We start from the raw sequence: 19,835 nt of genomic DNA on the forward strand, positions 1-19,835 counted from the left end.
CTGCTTATGTTGCAGAATACTTAGTAACCTGTGTGTTATGTGTGACTACTGCTAGTTTGCAGAGTAACTAATGTGTAACGTTCTGACAACTGCTAAGGTAGCAGGATAGTACTGATATGTGATGTTTGGTCTGATAATTGCCTTGTGTACAATACAGTATATTTTCATATAATCCGGTGTTGTGTTTCCTTTGTGGTGGGGATATTGCGTCACATGTGTTGTGTGTGTTGTGCAAACGCTTTACACATTGCCCCCGGGTTAAGCCTGACTGCTTGTGCCAAGCTACCAAGGGGGTGAGCAGGGGTTATCTTGGACGTGTAACTCCCTTGCCCTGACTAGAGTGTGTAAATTCTGCCTGGCTGAGGTGCATACCCTAGCCAACCAGAAACCCCATTTCTAACATTGGTTGTCAGAGGTGAGGATAGGACTTGCGCTTGCACAATACCATTGTGACTCATTATTTCACTACAAGGATTGCGTTTAGACCATCACATGTTTGGCTTCTCTTAACTTTCTCTGTTTGGTAATTTTTCCTGTTTTCAGTTCTCACGCTTGGGTATTGTGGTTGTCACATTTGAGTTATTTGTACCTTTTAAAGATGGGGCTTTCCTTTGATTTAGAGGACCTGCCGTTTTACACGCAGGAGGAATTAGAGGGGTTCTGTAGAGAGAGAGAGGGCTGCCTGTAGAAGGGGACCTCAGGAGATCTCTGAATTTCTTTGAAAGGTTTGTGACATATACCCAGGGAGGGAGTGTGCTTAGGGGGTACCCAGAGGATCCTGAGTGTAGCGAGGGTTCCCAATGGGAGGGCTCCCAGACCTCATCCCTAGAGAGTGGTAGAGAGACTGATCAGGAGGGTGAGAATGACCGGTTGGGGACGCCAGTTGACAGGGAAGGCCCCAGTGATAGGGAGTCCCTTGCTGGGTCCAGTGTAAGAAGCAGGGCTACCTCTCATTCCTTGATGCCTGATAAGCTAAAAGATAGGCGGGAAGAGAGGGACCTGAAGTTACAGTTAGCGCGCCTAGCTGTTGAGAAGAGAAGGGCTGAGGTAGAGAAGGCCTTAGTACAGGAGAGGATGGCAGAGGCGAAGAGGGCCTTTGCCAGAGAAAGACTCGCTCTAGAGCGCAGTCTGAAGGTTCTGGACTCACCAGCGCAGCAGGTGGAGTCCATTGGTGGCAGCAATGTAGAGTGCTGTAGCAAAGATGTTCCTCACATACCCATAGATCTGGTACCTAGGTTCCAAGAGGGGGGTGACATACATCAGTGGTTAAAGGAATATGAGAGGGCTCTGGTAGAGCGCAGGATCCCTGAGAAGGATTGGGGAACTGGCCTAGGGAGCTTTATTCCTGAGGAGGGGAGGGATGCCCTACTGACTCTAGAAGAGAGTGGCAGGGAGGGGTACTCCGCTGTAAAAAAATGCACTGATTGTGAAGTATGTTTTTTCCCCTGAGGAATACAGAAAAAGGTTTAGGGGTGGTAAGAAACTGTCACACCAGTCTTGGGAGGAGTTTGTGGAGGATTGCTGCATTGCACTAGATGGATGGATGAAGGGTGGCACAGTAAACAATTTTGAAGGGCTGTTTAATCTGATTGTCAGAGAGCACCTGCTTCGTTGTTGTTTTTCAGAGTTACGCCAACACTTGTCAGTGTGTGAGCTCTCTGACCCCAGGGAGCTTGCAAAGGAGGCAGACGTCTGGTTGCGTACCAGAGGGTCCGGTGTGGCATTAGGGGATGTTCCTAATGAGAGTGGTCTAGGGGTTTCCCAACCAGGTGTGGTGGGAAAGGCTTGTGTCCCAGGTAGGTCCCAGTGTATTGGGGTGGGTAAGGCACCCCATGTCCAGTCTCAGAGGAGAGGGAATGGGGTTGGGCTGAGGCCCAGAGTACCCGAGCTCCAGTCCCAGGTCCTGGAGGGTTTCATGAGTGAACGCCAGGAGGTGAGCCTAGCCTGTGCCGTAGGGCCAGCTGTTCAGAAGGATCCCATTTTGTCATTAGGACTTGGGCGGGTGGCTGGTGATAGCGTTACGCCGGTCCTGGTGTCTGGTAGTCTCGCTCTACAGCGGAGGAGGCGGAAATCCAGGCATAGGGTTGAGAGGGGGCTGCGGGCCCCAGTGGAGAACCTGGAGGGTCAGGGGTCAGCTCTGAGAGCAGAGCCCCCCAGGAATGACCTTGGTGAGACCATTTCTGGGCTGGGGGAATCCAGACTCTGTCAGATGGGCAGAGGTCAGGAGACCTGCACCAGCCAGACTCTTGTGTGGCCCTTGGGCAAGGTGTTTCCCTGGTGAGGGGTAGGTGTGCCCCCCAGGAAGTCCTGGTGCGCCAGGCAGTGGTTTAACCGCAGGGTAGTGACTCTGGGATGGATTGCCAGATTCAGGGGGTAAGCTCTGATCTGGTAGGGGGTAGGTGTGCTCCCAAGGAAGTCCTGGTTCGCTGGGCAATGGTCCAGTCTAAGGGTGTCATCCCTGGACTAGATAGACAGGCTCAGGGGGTAAACTCTGACCTGGTTGGGGGGGTGGTTAGTGTGCTCACCCCCGTGTGAAACTTCTGGTGGCATCTCCCGAGGTGGGGAGATGCAGGACTCTGGAAGTGGGGTTCAGGGAGGGGGAAGCCTGCCCCGGACCCCGGAGCAACCCAAGGGTGTCGTCCCTAGGTTGGGTGGTCAGTCGCCAGGTAGTGATCCTGGGCTTGCGAGAGAGTTGTGCTGGGCTGCTCTACCCAGAACCCTGGCAAGTGTGGATTCTGGTGATACCCCTCCTAGGAGAGGAGGGCGGGATCCTAGACGGAGGGGTAGAGGGAGGAGAGCCTCGCCTCTAGCCCCTGTAGAACCTATCGGTGCGGACCCTAGGTTGGTGGATCAGTGGCAGGGTAGAGCCCCTGAACTGATTGGAAGTGGAGTGGAGACAGGTTGCTTTGCACCTGGGGCTGCCGCCCCCCACTCGTTATGGTTTCAGAGACCAGAGGCTCCTAGATGGCCTGGGGCCTGGTTCTGGCCATTGGCAGCTAGAGAACCCCTTGGGTTGGTCTAGGCTGCCTGGGAAGCATTGACAGAGAGATCCAAGTGGAGTCAGGAAGGCGTAGAACTGGAACATGCCCCTGCTGTTGTGGGCCTGGGTCCTTGTTCTATCGCCCCAATCAGAGAAGAACATCAAGGTATTGATTGTTCTCCCCTGGCTTTTGACTGGTAGGGGGTTATGTTGACTTTTTGCCTTATGCAGGGTCATCCCCAGTCTTTTTGCCTCCTTCCTCCTGGTTTTTCTGACCTCTCACTGTTGGCTCTAGGACTCTGAGCACTTTATCACTGCTGACCAGTGCTAAAGTGCAGGTGCTCTCCCATCTAAAGTTGGTATGATTGGCTTATACCTAATTGGCATATTTAATTTACCTATAAGTCCCTTATACAGTGGTCTCTCTATACCCAGGGCCTGTAAATTAAATACTACTAGTGGGCCTGCAGCGTTGCTTGCGCCACCCACTGAAGTAGACTTTCAAACCTGTCTCAGGTCTGCTAGCGCAGGGCCTGTGTGCGCAGTTTCTGCCACAGGGACCTGGCATCTAAACTTACTTGCCAGGCCCAGACCTCCCCTTTTACTACATGTAAGTCACCCCTAAGGTACGCCCTAGCTAGCCCTATGGGCAGGGTGCCATGTATGTAGAAAGGCAGGACATGTGCCATATTGTATGGCCTGTCCTAGTAGTGACAAACAGCCTAACTTGGTGTCTCACTGCTCTGAGTGCTGCCTTCTCATAGGATTGCATTAGAAATGCTCTGCCTCATGTGTAAGGGGTATTGTCTGATTTATGAGGGGTAGCGTAGGCGTGTTTGGTATGGTTGTGATAATAAATGCTGCTTACTGGTGTGGGTGTATTTTTTATTACTATCACAGAAATGCCACTTCTAGAAAGTGTGCATTTATCTGTGCTTATGACTCTGGTGTTTTGCAGCTTGATCCAATCCACGTCTGGGTAGAGTGACAGTTGGGGCTTTGTACATACTTTTCAGACAGCCTGTACACAGGGAGGGTGGAGGTGTTACAGAGGTGCATCTGCATACTGAATAGTCTTCCTGGGCTGAGAGAAGGGAGAGGTGGGGCACACCTGCATTTGTAAAGACTGTGGCCTGGCCTCACACAATAGGGTCGTTAACCCCCCACTGATGTTTGGAGCCTGTGCTGAAAGGAGAGAGGGGGCACTCCCAGAACCATTTGTAACTGGCTGAAACCTCCTCTCCCTACCATTGTAAAACACTGTAAGAACTGACTATAAGTACAGGGGAATTTTCCCCACAATTTGGAGACTTTTGGAATCATCTTGGAACTGGACACCAAAGGCTGAAAGGACTCACCAGGAACCGCCATGGACTGCTGCTGCTGTGCTGACCTGTGACCTGCCTGGTCACTGTGAAGGACTTGCCACTTGCTGCCTTTCCCTTGTGCTGGCCTGTAGCTGGGCCCTCCACCTGAGGACCTTGTCTTAAGATTCTGCTCCCCAGGGGCAGGGTGCTGTAGCCCCTGACCCCTGCATCCATTTCTTCACGAGGGGTGCTTCTCCGTGGTTGCGGCTGCCATAGCGTTGATTGCAGCGTGCTTATGGAGCCTTGGGAGCTCGTAGGCTCCTTGCTGCATTGTGCCCCTTTAAATAAGATCACTGCAGCGGCCCGGGAAGCTGGAAGAACACTTGTGCACCGCATCGGGTGCAGGCGAGTGTCTGCTCGGGCCCCAGGAGGAGTCTGATCTTCTTTTGGCTTCACGGCAGGACGCAGGGGAAGGCACGGGGAGTGCCCCCTTCCCCCTGGCCTCTGCGTTAGGAGCAGGATGCTCCTTTTCTGCTGTTAGGTAAAACGGGAGGGGCCTGTCATTAAACCGGAGAGGGTGCGTGGTGCTCCCCTCCTGCCCTAAGTTGTTTTTGCTGGCTTTGGCCCCCCTCGTAAGGGCCGGTTGAGGCCCTTGGGGGCCCCCAGTAATCACGGTCCCCGGAGAGGCCTGTCTATAAAAGAGAGGAGGTGCATGTCGCCCTCCTTTGACCCCAGAGTATAAGTGAGGCCCCCGTTTTGTGCATAGGAGCGCCGAGGGCCCCATTGTTCGCCTTCTAGGCACTGGAGGTGCCTTCATCCAACCAGGTACTGTTTAAAGGACCAATATAGTTGCAATCCAAAGTTCTTTCTACAGACTTTTGTTTGATTCATATATTACCTACCTGCGTTTGATGTTTTTACATATGTGTATGCAAATGTTCCTTTTATGGACATGCTTGCTAATATGTTTTTCTAACTTGCCATATGTTTTCTAATGTTCCTACTATGGGCATTTTATGATATTCTTATGACAAGTGCTGTGATGTAATACATGTTTTCCTGACTACTGCTTATGTTGCAGTATACTGAGTAATCTGTGTTGTATGTGTGACTACTGCTAGTTTGCAGAGTAACTAATGTGTAACGTTCTGACAACTGCTAAGGTAGCAGGATAGTACTGATATGTGATGTTTGGTCTGATAATTGCCTTGTGTACAATACAGTATATTTTCATATAATCCGGTGTTGTGTTTCCTTTGTGGTGGGGATATTGCGTCACATGTGTTGTGTGTGTTGTGCAAACGCTTTACACATTGCCTCCGGGTTAAGCCTGACTGCTCGTGCCAAGCTACCAAGGGGGTGAGCAGGGGTTATCTTCGTCATGTAACTCCCTTGCCCTGACTAAAGTGGGTAAGTTCTGCCTGGCTGAGGTGCATACTCTAGCCAACCAGAAACCCCATTTCTAACATGCATGCTTTAGTGATGGGTGTCCATGCAGGTCTGTGACGGGTGTCCATGCATTGGTGTGGCATGCAGGTCTTGGTATTGGGATGGGTGGGTTGTGATAGTGGGGTATATGTGAGGTGGTGGAGTGATGAGGGTGAGGGTTGGGGTAGGAGTTTATGATGGCATGCAGGTAGGGTTTGGGGATATGGCAGTAAAGATTTGACTGACCAGAGTCCAGTCCTCCCGCTACTCCTGTGAGGCCCTCAGGATGCATGATCGCCAAGATTTGCTCCTCCCATGTTGTTAGTTGTGGGGGAGGAGGTAGGGGTCCACCGCCAGTCCTCTGTACGGCTACCTGGTGTCTTGCAACCACGGAACGCACCTTCTCCCGTAGGTCGTTCCACCTCTTCCTGATGTCATCCCTTGTTCTGGGGTTTTGTCCCATGGTGTTGACCCTGTCCACGACTCTCCACCATAGCTCCATCTTCCTAGCAGTGGACGTCTGCTGCACCTGTGATCTGAATAGCTGAGGCTCTACCCGGATAATTTCCTACACCATAACCCTTAGCTCCTCCTCTGAAAACCTGGGGTGTCTTTGGGGTCCCATGGATGTGGTGTGAGTTGTATGTGTGAGGATGTGTGGGGTGATGTGTTGTGGTGTGTGCTGTGAGGTGCGTTGATGGTATATGGGTGATGGTGTTCCGTGGCTCAGATTGAGTGGGTGCTCCTGGCTTGTCTCTCTCTCTGTTGGCAATCGTTTTTTTCATTGAAAGGGATGTGGGTAATGTGGGTGTGTGTTACATAGTGGACTGAGTGTGTGGGTGTGGTGTGTGTATGTGTGTCAGGTGTATGTTTTTTGCATTATCCAATGTGGTGTAGTTTTGTTGGTGTGTGTGTATTTTGAGCGCGGCAGTGTGTACTGCCAATGGTTTACCATGGTTGAAAGACCACTGCAGTGATTCGTGGATCCTGATACCGTGGGCGTATTTCTGTTGCCGTAACGGTGTGGGTTTTGGTACCGCCAGTTTATCACTGACCTTTGGGCTGGCGGACTTGTCTGGTTGTCTGTATAGTGGCGTGGACAAGGAAGATCCTTCTCCTACCTCACAGCAAAGACCTGGAACTCCCTACCGCTCCAACTACACCAGACCCAAGACCTCCTGGCCTTCAGAAAACGCCTCAAGACATGGCTTTTCGACCATTAGCTCCCCCCCCCCGGTGCCTTGAGACCCTAACGGGTGAGTAGCGTGCTTTATAAATTGGTTGATTGATTGTTTGATTGATTGATCCACTAATCGCTCCAACTCATCAGCAGTGAAGGCAGGGGCCCTTTCCCCGGTCATATGGGCCATGCTAGGTTCCAGACACAGGTCACAGCAGCACACACAGTGTAGGTATTCTCCTGTTGAAGGTCAGGAAACAAGTGAGGATTCAGATAGATAATGGAGGTCACGTCCGCAGCGGTGTACACCGTCACCGTCGGCGCTGATCCCCATTGGCCACTCTACTCCTTAGAGCTCCATATTATCCAATGAGGAATGGCACGGCGGTACAAGACCGCCTTCCACCACAACGCCTTTTGGCGGAGTTATCTCACTTCCACCTGTCCCTACATACAGGACAAGCAGTCGCCATTTCATGGTGCTGGACAATGATCAGATTAACCTTAACTGCGTCAATGCCTAGATTTGCACATTCCTTGCCATTCCCCCTGTCCCATCACATAAATGCACTATGTACACCGAGGTGGGGGTTCCATTGTTCAAATTGTGACAGCCTACTCACTCTTGTGTCCCTTAGATACGTACAGCTGCAGATGAATGGGAGGAGAAGACAAACCCCCGTGTAGACGGACAGGGCCACAATCACAGAGCTGTGTGCCCAATTGGAGCCTGACCTGATATCAGCTATCCGTCATCCTACTGGGATCACCCCCCTTGTGCAAGTGCTATCAGTGCTACCTTTCCTGGCAACTGGTTCTTTCCAAGTGTCAGTGGGTTTGGCAGCAGAAATGTCACAGCCAATGTTCTCAATCGTGCTGGCAAGGGTTTTGTCTGCCCTGGTGAAACACATGTGCAGCTACATTGCTTTCCCCCAGGTGGAAGGTCTTGATGTCTGTCTGGTGGCAATGATTTGTATTCGTAAGGGGTTGTGGGTAATGTGGGTGTGTTTTTTGGAGTGGTGTGGGTGGGTGTGTGTGGTGTGTGTATGAGTTTCAGGTGTGTGTTTTTTAAATTGGTCAATGTTGTGTAGTTTAATATTTGGGTGTCCATTCTGAGCGCGGCGGTGTGTACCGCCAATGGTTTACCACCGTTGAGTGTCCGCTGTGGTGATTTGTGGGTCGTGATGTGGTGGGCGTTTTTATTGTTGGCGTAACAGTATGGGTGTTGGTAATGCCATTTTAGCACTGACCTTGGGGCTGGCGGATTTGTGTATGTGGCTGTATTCTGTTGGTTTGGTGTGTGTGTGTCATAATGTGGCGAACCGATATCCCCCAGCGTGGCAGTATGTTGTCCTTTGTGTGTAAGTGTTTAGCTGCAAGCATGTCTTGTTGTAATGCTCTGAGGATGTGTGTGTGTCAACCGTTCAGTATTTACTGGAAAGGTCAGGACGCATCGAGTCATATAAAAATGTAATGAGTTGTGCATAGTATGGAATGTATGCTCTGCCAAAACATAAAAAGCTCAACAAAGACTGGAGGTTTTTGATGGTATTTGGAGGTTGTAATTGTAAGCACTTTTCTAAGAATTGTGGCACGAGGCTCTTGCCTTCATCTAATAATTTGTATCCCAAAAACAGGACATTAAGGAAGGCTATTTTTGTTTTTTTTAAATTGAATTTGTAGCCTAATGCAGCAAATCCCACAACAATGTGGGCTACCCATCTTACATGCTGCATGAGGTCATCCTCCGTGAGGTAGATGTCATCTATTTAGGACAACGCCACAGGATCAATGTTTTGTAAAATAGATGTCACACGAGCTGAAAACAGTCCTGGACTGTTCTTTTACCCTTGTGGGATTGAGAGAAATTTTTCTGAGAGCCTAAAACGCTGAAACTTGTTAAGCCATACTTTCAGGCACCAAAGTTTAAAAAAAAATCAGTTTGAAATATCCAACGTTGTTTTATATTTTTTGTGCACTACATTGTTCATAAGGGCTGTGCTGTGTGCATTTTGCATAGCAAATGTGCATGTATGACTGTTTAAATGTCTGTAGTCTAAGACTATTTTGTATGAATGGTCTGGTTTAGCTACATGGAACAATGGATTGTTCATTGGTGAGACACAGGGTTCAGTTACGCCCTGGTACTCTAACTGTGCCTGGTTTTCCCTCACGGGTGCTTTAGCTTCATGCTTTATTGGATAGTGAGGATGAGGTTGGGATTTAATGGGAATTACATGATTGGGGCAATCTTTATCCCACCCTACGTGGTAACAGTATAATGCGGGTGCCTGCACCCCTGCCCAATCAATGGTGCAAATTTCTACGAGCTTTCTGGGAACAAGAGGTGAGAAAGAATTTTCAATTATTTCTTTCCCATAGGGAGATTATGGACAAATTCTGAAGGCCAATCCTTCTCGGCTAGCAAGATATCATAAATGGTAATGATGCGATCCCAAAAGATGGCGTCAATTGTGCAATCAATGTCTCCTTCTAACTGTATTTTATACACCCTATCAGTCATGGAGACATGCATGTCCACAGTCTCAACTTGTAAGAAGTCATCAGTTGCTTTCACCTCCAGATGCTCTTGAAGATACCAGCAAACTATTGTGACCTCTGCTGCACTGTCTAGCAGTACTAGTGCCCACTTCCTGTTCTTCAGTAAAGACCTGTTCCTGAGTGGCATGTCGTATAGCAACTGCTGACACTTTTTTCTTTCTGAATTGGGGTTTTTGTTGGGGAGGTTTCTCTTCTTTCTTAATAGAAACTTCAGACGAGCGTTGTGAGTCCTTTGTCGGTTTCACATACTCTGTTCGCTGCTCTGACTGCCCACCTCTCTCACTGCATTTTTCCTGTGGGTCCTGAAACGAACGATATTGGTGTGTATCAGTATATTGATATCTGTCAAGGGTTTTCATACTATCTCTATTTCTAAGATTATAGCGGTTTTGAGGGATGTCCGAATGCGGTGATTCTCCTCTTTCTTTTTTAGGTGTTTGTAGTTTTTTTTAACCCAGCGTTTTATAGAGCCTTAAGGTACTTGCTTGGTAGATTTTACTAGATCTACCCTGTAATTGTGGTTTAATGGGTCTGGCCCCCAGACTATCCCAACCAATACTAGAGAAGGTCTTGGCAATAATCTTTGTCAGCTCATGTTCTTGAATCTATCCAGAAACATCTCGGAGCTGCATATGCACCGCTAGTGCAAATGCCTCCCCCTTGAGATTACTCAATATTATTGAAAATTTTCCATCTATTGCATCTCCAAATCAAGGGCCGGGGCAGCCCCGTATTCATCTTGAATTTATTTTAACACCTCTGGAAGATTGGCAAGTGTTGGTGTACCGTGTGCTGTAGTATAGGGCATGCAAATACCGTGCCCCATGTGTTGCAGTTATCTACTGTGGGAACCATCCCAAATGGCAAGCACATAATGAGCATTCTATGTTCATGCTGAGGACCCATATAGGGAAAAACTGCTTCTTGCACATTAATTTTTTGAGCTAATCAAAACAGAATCTCATCCCGCTTGGCAGGTACTTTACCCATGATCAAAGTACAATCGCAAGATTAATGCCTGGCGTAACTGCATGTGGTTGCGCTGAGGCAGCACATGCTGGGTTAGTATTTAATGATTTCATTACAAACTATACCAGCAGTCTGTATATTGCCATGAGCTCTGTGTATAGGCGGCAAACCTCGGCTATCGACAGGGCTGCTGCATCATGGTGTGTATGTGGCCAGTAATGGCCAGGTAGGACCATCGTTGCTCAGAGGACCTAACCTAACCTGTAGTATTGTATGTGGTAGGGCATTATCAAGCCAGTTATTATGGTATTGATAAGATAGAGGTATCTCTAAGTATGCATACGGTCTGTATTGTGCAGGTATATTAGCAGGTGTGTAGTAATGAAATGTGTTAGTGTTCCCATCAACTGCTGGAAAAGTGACCCAAGAATAAAATATTTCTGTTCTGAAGGCCGGATGAGCCACAACAACAAATGTGACTGGACGCCCAGGGCTGTGATGCCATTTGCCAATAAATGTGCTGTGAGGGGTGGTCACATGTTTACTGCAATTGCTACCTATTGTGGGTTTGCCATGATAATGGTAAAAATATTTGTTCAGAGATAAGTACACCAAAAATGGGGATTGATCCTTTTAAGGTTCAAGCTTGAGCAATCTACAGCTTTGGATAGGTACTACGTACTTGGGTGAGGAGGAAACCCTCAATAGCACAGACGTCTACGTATATGGTATTGAGGTATCTGTTGCACATGGTGACACCCAGATACTTAGGAGGACCCGAAAACTAGTGCCTGACCAAACATTGAGGCACCATTTTGGGTAGGTTCTCATTGTCCTAATGAGACTACTGGATTTGGGCAGCAGAATCACCTGAATTGTGGGGAACTGAGTAGAATCCCAAACCATGTGACACCTACCGGCCTAATCCGTTTTTTCTGGCCAACTAGCAGTGCCTCATCTCCATCCGAGAGCGGGGATGATTGTGGCAACTGGGAGCATGACAGAGAAGACTCCTCAGGTGAATCGTGGTCGATCAGATCTCATCCCTTTCTCTCAGTTACATTAGTCTTACACAGGCAAAGACAAACAGAAACAGAGTATAGTTCAATAAGGTTTATTGAAGTAACTGCATCTTGGATAAAATGGCACGTATTGCAAAAACTAGGATGATAAAATACACTAGAAGCAAAATTGGGACAAGAAGAGTGAAACTCCAAAAACATTCCCACCATACTGTCACTGGGAATAATATATATATATAGCCTACTTAAGCTATGTTAGAGCACAGTGTGACAAGCCCTAACCGCCCTTCAGGTTTCTCCCCTGGAAAGACATCGTCCCCCATACCTGAGCAAGGAAGCCTGCTGTCTAGAAAGACACTGGCCCATGTAGGCCAGGGATTCAGCAGTCGAAGCAAGCAGTTGTATTGAAGACACTCAGCGTTCAGCAGTCCTGGTCATCTGGCTGGAATCTCCCTCTAACATGTATGGGACAAAGAAGTGTTTGATAATAAAACAACCAATGTGCTATTAAAAGGTCCCCACGTAAAGATATGTATGCTTCTGTGAGTGTCGAAGACACAGCGTACCACTTTTGGCAGCAACCCTTTCTGACAGCAGCCTTGAGGAAAGCACAAAGTGAAATGAGTGCAGTGCTAAGAACATAATAGATAGAGAAAATAAAACAACACCACAAATGTGGCTAATGCTAGAAAAATAAAGCAATTCTGAATAAAATGTAACTGGGCTAAAGCAGGCAATAGCAGGCTTAGGGGGTCATTACAACATTGGTGGTAAAAGCCACTTACTGCCGTGCAGAAGACCGCCAACACACCGCCACGGCCGTGGAATTCCGCCACAGCTATTACGGCCCACATCCCGAAATCCGACAAAATTCAGACACCCACATAAGTCCACCACACCAAGGGTCAGTGATAAACTGGCGAAAACAAAACCTCCACCGTCACGCCAACAGAAATACGCCCATGCTATCATGACCGACGAATCCACGCGGCGGTCTTTCAACCGCGGTATTCCATTGGCGGTACACACTGCTGTGCTCAAAATACACACATTCTTATAAAACACAGTCACATTGCACAATACAAAATACACACACCTGATACACATACACACACCACTCCCACACACCCAATACAATATAAAACACACACCCACAAACCCCTACGACAAAAAATTCAGAACGAAGGCGAGAGAGACACCACCATCCACAAACTAGCAGCCACAGGCACACAACACCATCACCCACACTACTTCCACGCACAAAACACCACACACCACTACATATCACCACACTTATCACCACATACACCACCCCACACATCACCTACACCACCCCAGGGCACAGCAAAGACACCCCAGGTTCTCTGAGGAGGAGCTCAGGGTCATGGTGGAGGAAATCGTACGGGTAGAGCCACAGCTTTTTGGATCACAGGTGCAGCACACCTCCATAGCTAGGAAGATGGAGCTATGGCGAAGAATTGGCGACAGGGTCAACGAGGTGGGACAGCACCCAAGAAATCGGGACGACATCAGGAAGAGGTGAAATGAGCTACGGGGGAAGGTGAGTTCAGTGGTCTCAAGACACAACATCGCGGTACAGCGGACTGGCTGCGGACCCCCACCTCCTCCCTCACAACTAACAACATGGGAGGAGCAGGTCTTGACTATTCTGCATCCTGAGGGCCTCGCAGGAGTCGGTGGAGGAATGGACTCTGGTTAGTCAAATCTTAACTATCATATCCCCCACCCTACCTGCATGCTATCACAGACCCCCACCCTCGCCCCCTCCCCTATTACTCCAACTCCTCACAAATGTACTAATAACACAAACCACCCATCCCAACACCAAGCCCGGCATGACACAACAAAGCATGGACACCCATCACTAAAGCATGCCCACTGCACATACCCATAACACCCCCCTCAACCATCATCACACAAGCCCCCACACAGGAATGCTAGCACTGGGGTACACGCTCACCCACCCATTGTCCACCATGACACACACAGATGCAATAATCATGCCTTTCCACCCCTGCAGGACCACTACCCAATGTCAGCAGACAGGAGGGTCCAGACATCTCCACCCCACCCACAGAAGAGGCCCACAGTGATGACAGCAGCTCTGTCCAACTGGATCCAGATGACCAGCCCGGACCATCGTGGGCCTCGGGACAGTCCCCGAGTTCCCTACACCCAGTCACAGGCCACCACAGACCTTCCACCCTCTGGTAACACCAGCACAGCACCCACCCAGCGGGCCCATACCTCCGTCCCCAGGATACATCAATGAGCTGCGTGTCTACCACTACAGGGAACCCAGGATAACCCACCACCCCAACAACAACAGGGACCTGGTGGCAGTGGGCACACGGTCCAGGGGACGGAGGCACAGGAACACAGGGGAGCTGGGAGGGCTGCAGTGCGACAGGGGGCGGACAGGCCTAGGGAACCCACTCTCCACGAGGCCCTCTCCTCCATCATGGGAGCCTACCACCACTCCCAGGAGACGATGGCAATGGTACTGGCCAAGTTTCAGAAGACGCAGCGGCTGCAGGAGGAACAGTATTTGGGGTTCAGGGAGGAACTCAGATCCATCAATTCCACCCTGGGCACCATCATAGGGGTGCTGAAGGAGATACTTAACACCAGGAGGGACACTGTGGCACTGCAAGCGGCCCCTAACACTAGCCTGGACGATGAACTGCCCACCACCTCCGCTGGCGCTAGTGGACAGGATGCCCCACCACAGGACCACCACACCAGCACCCCACCCCCTGCAGACAGAGAACCACCCGGCAAACGGTCCCTGAGATCCAGGAACAAGACAGAGCACGATGCCAAGACCCCCGCCAAGAAATGAGACCACCCTGATTGTCATTGTCATCCTACTGTCCTACTTTGTAACCCTGTCCATCTTGGAACTGCCCCAGCTCCACTTCCTATGCCCATATGGGCAATGCACCTATGAGACTAATAGACTGGACTCTGCCATGGACATTCCTCCACCATCACCCCTCACCATTTTACAACCCCCCTCCAATATTGAGCACTTCAATAAACACCCTTGAACCACAAAACAATCTGGAGTCAGTCTGTGATTTCGAAAATGTGTATTAGCAATGACAGTGACAAAATGCGTTTTCAAATGTAATGTCAACATACCTATGTCACACATCTCAAGTCCATGAGGAGTCTAAGCAGATGACACACGTTGTAAACCACATCTGTGAAACCGTAAGGGAAATGTACAGCTCAGTTACCATATACTGGGTGAAATCGACAGACAGGATAGAGGTAGAAGTGTGAAAGTACTTGTAGTAGGCAGGAATGTGTTCTCACCTGTGTGTCACTGGAAATATTGCTGGATAACTGAGTCCCTGTTGTCAATGTCTTCTTCCCCTGCTTCCTCCTCATCACTGTCCACAGGCTCCACGGCTGCTACAACACAGTCATCTGGACCATCCTCCTGCAGAAAAGGCACCTGTCGTTGCAAAGCCAAGTTGTGAAGCATACAGCAGGCCACGATGATCTGGCACACCTTCCTTGGTGAGTAGAATAGGGAACCACCTGTCATATGGAGGGACCTGAACCTGGCCTTCAGGAGGCCGAAGGTCCGTTCCTCTGCCCTGGTCCTGGGATTCCTCTCTGGGGTCAGTAGCCATGACAGGTTGGGGTAACCAGAGTCCCCGAATAGCCACACCCGGTGCTTCTGGAGTTGACCCATCACATAAGGGATGCTGCTACTCCGCAGGATGTAGGCGTCATGCACAGAGCTAGGGAACATAGCATTTACCTGGGAGATGTACTGGTCTGCCAAACATACCATCTGTACATTCATCGAATGATAACTCTTCCGGTTCCTGTACACCTGTTCACTCCTGTGGGGGGGGGGGCAGCGCTACATGGGTCCCATCAATGGCACCTATGATGTTGGGGATATGTCCAAGGACATAGAAGTCACCTTTCACTGTAGGCAAATCCTCCACCTGAGGGAAAACTATATAGATTTGCATGTGTTTCAGCAGGGCAGACAACACTCTGGACAACACGTTGGAAAACATAGGCTGGGACATCCCTGATGCTATGGCCACTGTTGTTTGAAATGACCCACTTCCAAGGAAATGGAGCACTGATAGCACCTGCACTTGAGGGGGGATCCATGTGGGATGGCGGATTGCTGACATCAGGTCTGGCTCCAACTGGGCACAAAGTTCCTGGATTGTGGCACGGTCAAACCTGTAGGTGATGATCAAATGTCTTTTCTCCATTGTCGACAGGTCCATCAGCAGTCGGTACACCGGAGGATTCCGCCATCTCCTCACATGTCCCTGCGGACAGTGCCTAGGAATGACAACAGCGACCACAGAGTCAAACAACTTAGAGGTATGTACCCACAGTCTACACAGAACACCATTCATACACAAAATCTGGCCTGTATTTGTGTTGCGCGACAAGGCCTAGGTCTGTGTGATGCAGTTGGTAAGGAGGCCATGTGGGCCCCTGAAATGGCGGCTGCCTGACCTCTAAAGTGGGACAATGGGATGTGAGGTAACTGCGCTGGCGTTGTACACCGTCGCTGTAGGTGGTCGAAGATGCGGCGCAATGCTGCATTGGTTAACATTGGACCCTATGGGTCCCAGGAGACAATGACGATGTATGCCGGCGGTGATGGTACGCACTGCTGCGGACGTGACCGCCGCGGACTTGACCGCCATTTTCTATCTGTTCAATCACTCGATACCTGATCTTCGACAGGAGAGGACCTACACTGCAAGTGCTGCTGTGACCTCGGTCTGGAAGAGACAATGGCTTATGCGTCTGGGGAAAGGGCCCCTGCCTTCACTGCAGAGGAGTTGGAAAAGATCATGGATGGGGTCCTCCCCCAGTACACGCTACTCTACGGTCCTCCAGACCAACAGGTAAGTACACAGGGAGCACGTTGTATGGGATATGCCTGTGTGGAGAGGGCTGGTTGGAAGAATGAAGGGGGCACAGTTCTGCGTGCATGAAGGACTGTGAATGCATGTGCCACATGGCAAGGGTAGGGATGTGGGCCACTCACTTCGACGGTGCAGTTGGCAATGACTTCTCTTCTTCCCCTGTACATGTCATGTAGGTCAGCGCCCACCAGAAGAAGGATATTTGGCGTGCCATCACCAAGGACGTCCGGACCCTGGGGGTCCACCACACACGGAGCACCCACTGCCGGAAAAGATGGGAGGACATTCGCCGCTCGAGCAAGAAGACGGCGGAGGCTCAGCTGGGGATGGCCTCCCAAAGTGGGAGGGGTGCCCGTCGAACCGTAACCCCCCTGATGTTCCGGATCCTGGCGGTGGCCTACCCTGAGTTGGATGGGCGCTTGAGGGCATCACAGCAGACACAAAGGGCGGGGGTATAACATCATTCAGCAGACTTTGCGCGCAGTGAAGGTGTCTGGGTAGGGGAAGAGGGCTGTGGGTTTCTCTAGGCCAGGGCGAGTTCCGTAGGCTAGGCCCCTCCGTAATGCAGGCCATGTGGCACCCCACCTCTGTAGAGTGCCAAGTACAGGTATACATGCCCCTGTGTCATCTATGTGTGCAGATGTCGACCATAGCCATGTAGGCCATATCCCAGGAATTGCATATGTAGAGCCCAACAGAGCGACGTAGTGCAGGGGGCTGCTGTGTCTGTTTTGCCCGCCAATGGTAGCGTTAAGCCATGCACTCAACCTGTCTTTCTTCTGTCGTCCCCCCCTTTTTGTGGTCGCCCTGTTCTTGTGTGCATCAGCATCATCAGGTGGAGGCACAGTGGCACCGGAGCACGAGGGAGCTGCATCCCACATGGCCATGGAGGGCCACACCACGGACTCAGAATACACCAGTTGGACGGAGGGCGAGGGGAGCTTCACGGCGGTGACAGGATCAGCAACCAGGGACACGGACTCGTCCTCCGATGGGAGCTCCCTTGTGGTGGTGGCAAAATCTGTGCCCCCCACTTCTACAGGTACAGCCGCCACCCCCCCTACCAGCACCGCCCTCCCAGCAGCCCCTCAGCCTTTGCCCCGTGCCCGCTCACCCAGGAGGGTGGGCATCACCTTCGCCCCAGGCACCTCAGCCCCTGCCCCTGTCACCTCTGCTGCCCTCAGTGAGGAGGCCATTGACCTCCTCAGGTCCCTCACTGTTGGGCAGTCTACCATTTTGAATGCCATCCAGTGTGTAGAAAGGGAATTGCAACACACAAATGCATTCCTGGAGGGCATTCATTCTGGTCAGGCTGCCCTTCATTGAACCCTGCAAACTCTGGCCTCAGCACTGATGGCAGCCATTGTCCCTGTCTCTAGCCTACCCCCTCCAACTTCCTCCACCCAGACCCAATCCCCTGTACCCCAGCCTATCCTAAGCACACCATCAGACCAGCCTGCACACACCTCACCACACAAGGGAAGCTCAGGCAAACATAAGCACCACACATCCCACAGGCACTCACGCAAGCATCACACACATACAGACACACCAACATCCACTGCCTCCACTGTGTCCCCCTCCTCGTCGTCTCCCTCCTCCCTCCCAGTCTCATCTACACTCTCACCTGCATGCACTACCTCTACAGCCACTACGTCCCTCTCCAGCACACCCACCACCACACCCCGCTCACGTGCACTCACCACCCCAATCCCATTTACACGTCCCCTGTGTCCTCTCCCAGTGTGTTTGTGAACGCCCCCTCCGAAGATACACAAACGCAGGCACACATCCACCCAACAGCCATCCACCTCACAACAGCCTCCAGCGCATGCACCTTCACCCTAAGTCACCAAACGTACACCTCCTACAACCACTACCTCTTCCTCCACTCCCAAACCCCCTCCAACTACCCGTCGCAGTGTTCCTAAGAATAATTTCCTTGCCAACCTTGACCTCTTTCCCACCCCCCCTTTTAACTCATAGGTCCCATACTAGCACCTCAGCCAAAAAATCGCCGGGACCAGTGGTGCCTGTTACAGGTATGTAGAGTGCACCGGCCACCAGGCCAGCCAGTGTGGCACGGAGCCACAGCACAGCCAGTCCCCCCGTGAAGCACCAGAAGTTGGACAGTGCCCGGCGGGAGAGGGGGAAGACTCCAGCCAGCGAAGCTGCTCACAAGGGTCCCAGGGGTAGTGTCGACTCAGCTGTGACTCATCCCAAGGTGGGGAAGGGGCAGAAGAAATCTCCAAAGTCTGGGAGGGGCAGCGCGGCGGAGAAGACCGCCATCATCCCCGCTGCCCAGGAGGCCACCACCAGCCCAATCGTCACTGGCCAGGAGGCCACCACCGGAGTCACTGCCCAGGAGGCCAGCCCAATCGTCACTGGCCAGGAGGCCACCGCCAGAGTCACTGCCCAGGAGGCCAGCCCAATCGTCACTGGCCAGGAGGCCATCGCCAGAGTCACTGCCCAGGAGGCCACCGCCAGCCACAGCCCAGCTGCACAGGAGGGCCCCGGCAGCCACAGCCAAGCTGCCCAATGAAGGACTGCCAGCCCCAGCCCAGCTGGGCAAGGAAGGACCACCATGGCAAACACCGCTGAACAGGCCAGAGACTGCTGAACAAGGCAAAGACCGCCATGGAATGCACCGCTGAACAGGGCAAGTACCGCTGAACAGGTCAGAAACTGCCAACTCAAGCACCGCTGAACAGGGCAAAGACCGCCATGGAATGCACCGCTGAACAGGGCAAGCACCGCTGAACAGGTCAGAAACTGCCAACTCAAGCACCGCTGAACAGGGCAAAGACCGCCATGGAAGGCACCGCTGAACAGGGCAAGCACCGCTGAACAGGTCAGAAACTGCCAACTCAAGCACCGCTGAACAGGGCAAAGACCGCCATGGAAGGCACCGCTGAACAGGGCAAAGACCGCCATGGAATGCACCGCTGAACAGGGCAAGCACTGCTGAACAGGTCAGAAACTGCCAACTCAAGCACCGCTGAAAAGGGCAAAGACCGCCATGGAAGGAACCGCTGAACAGGGCAAGCACCGCTGAACAGGTCAGAAACTGCCAACTCAAGCACCGCTGAACAAGACTAAGACCGCCATGGAATGTGACGCTGTACAGGGCAAGGACCGCCGAACAGGGCAAAGACTGCCAAGGCGAGCACCGCTAGCCCATTAGCGGCAGGGGCAGTGACGCACCTGGGACCATCACAGGGTGAGTGCTGCACTCTGGGCACCAGTCCCCCTCCAGAACCAGTGGAGATATGCATCCACTCCGTCTGTCCTGCACAGGATAAAGCACTCTGGGCACCAGTCCCCCTCCAGAACCAGTGGAGACATGCATCCACTCCGTCTGTCTTGCACAGGATGAAGCACTCTGAGCACCAGTCCCCCTCCAGAACGAGTGGAGACATGCATCTACTCCGTCTGTCCTGCACA

Source organism: Pleurodeles waltl, chromosome 1_2, assembly GCF_031143425.1.
Source record: "Pleurodeles waltl isolate 20211129_DDA chromosome 1_2, aPleWal1.hap1.20221129, whole genome shotgun sequence".
NCBI lineage: Eukaryota > Metazoa > Chordata > Amphibia > Caudata > Salamandridae > Pleurodeles > Pleurodeles waltl.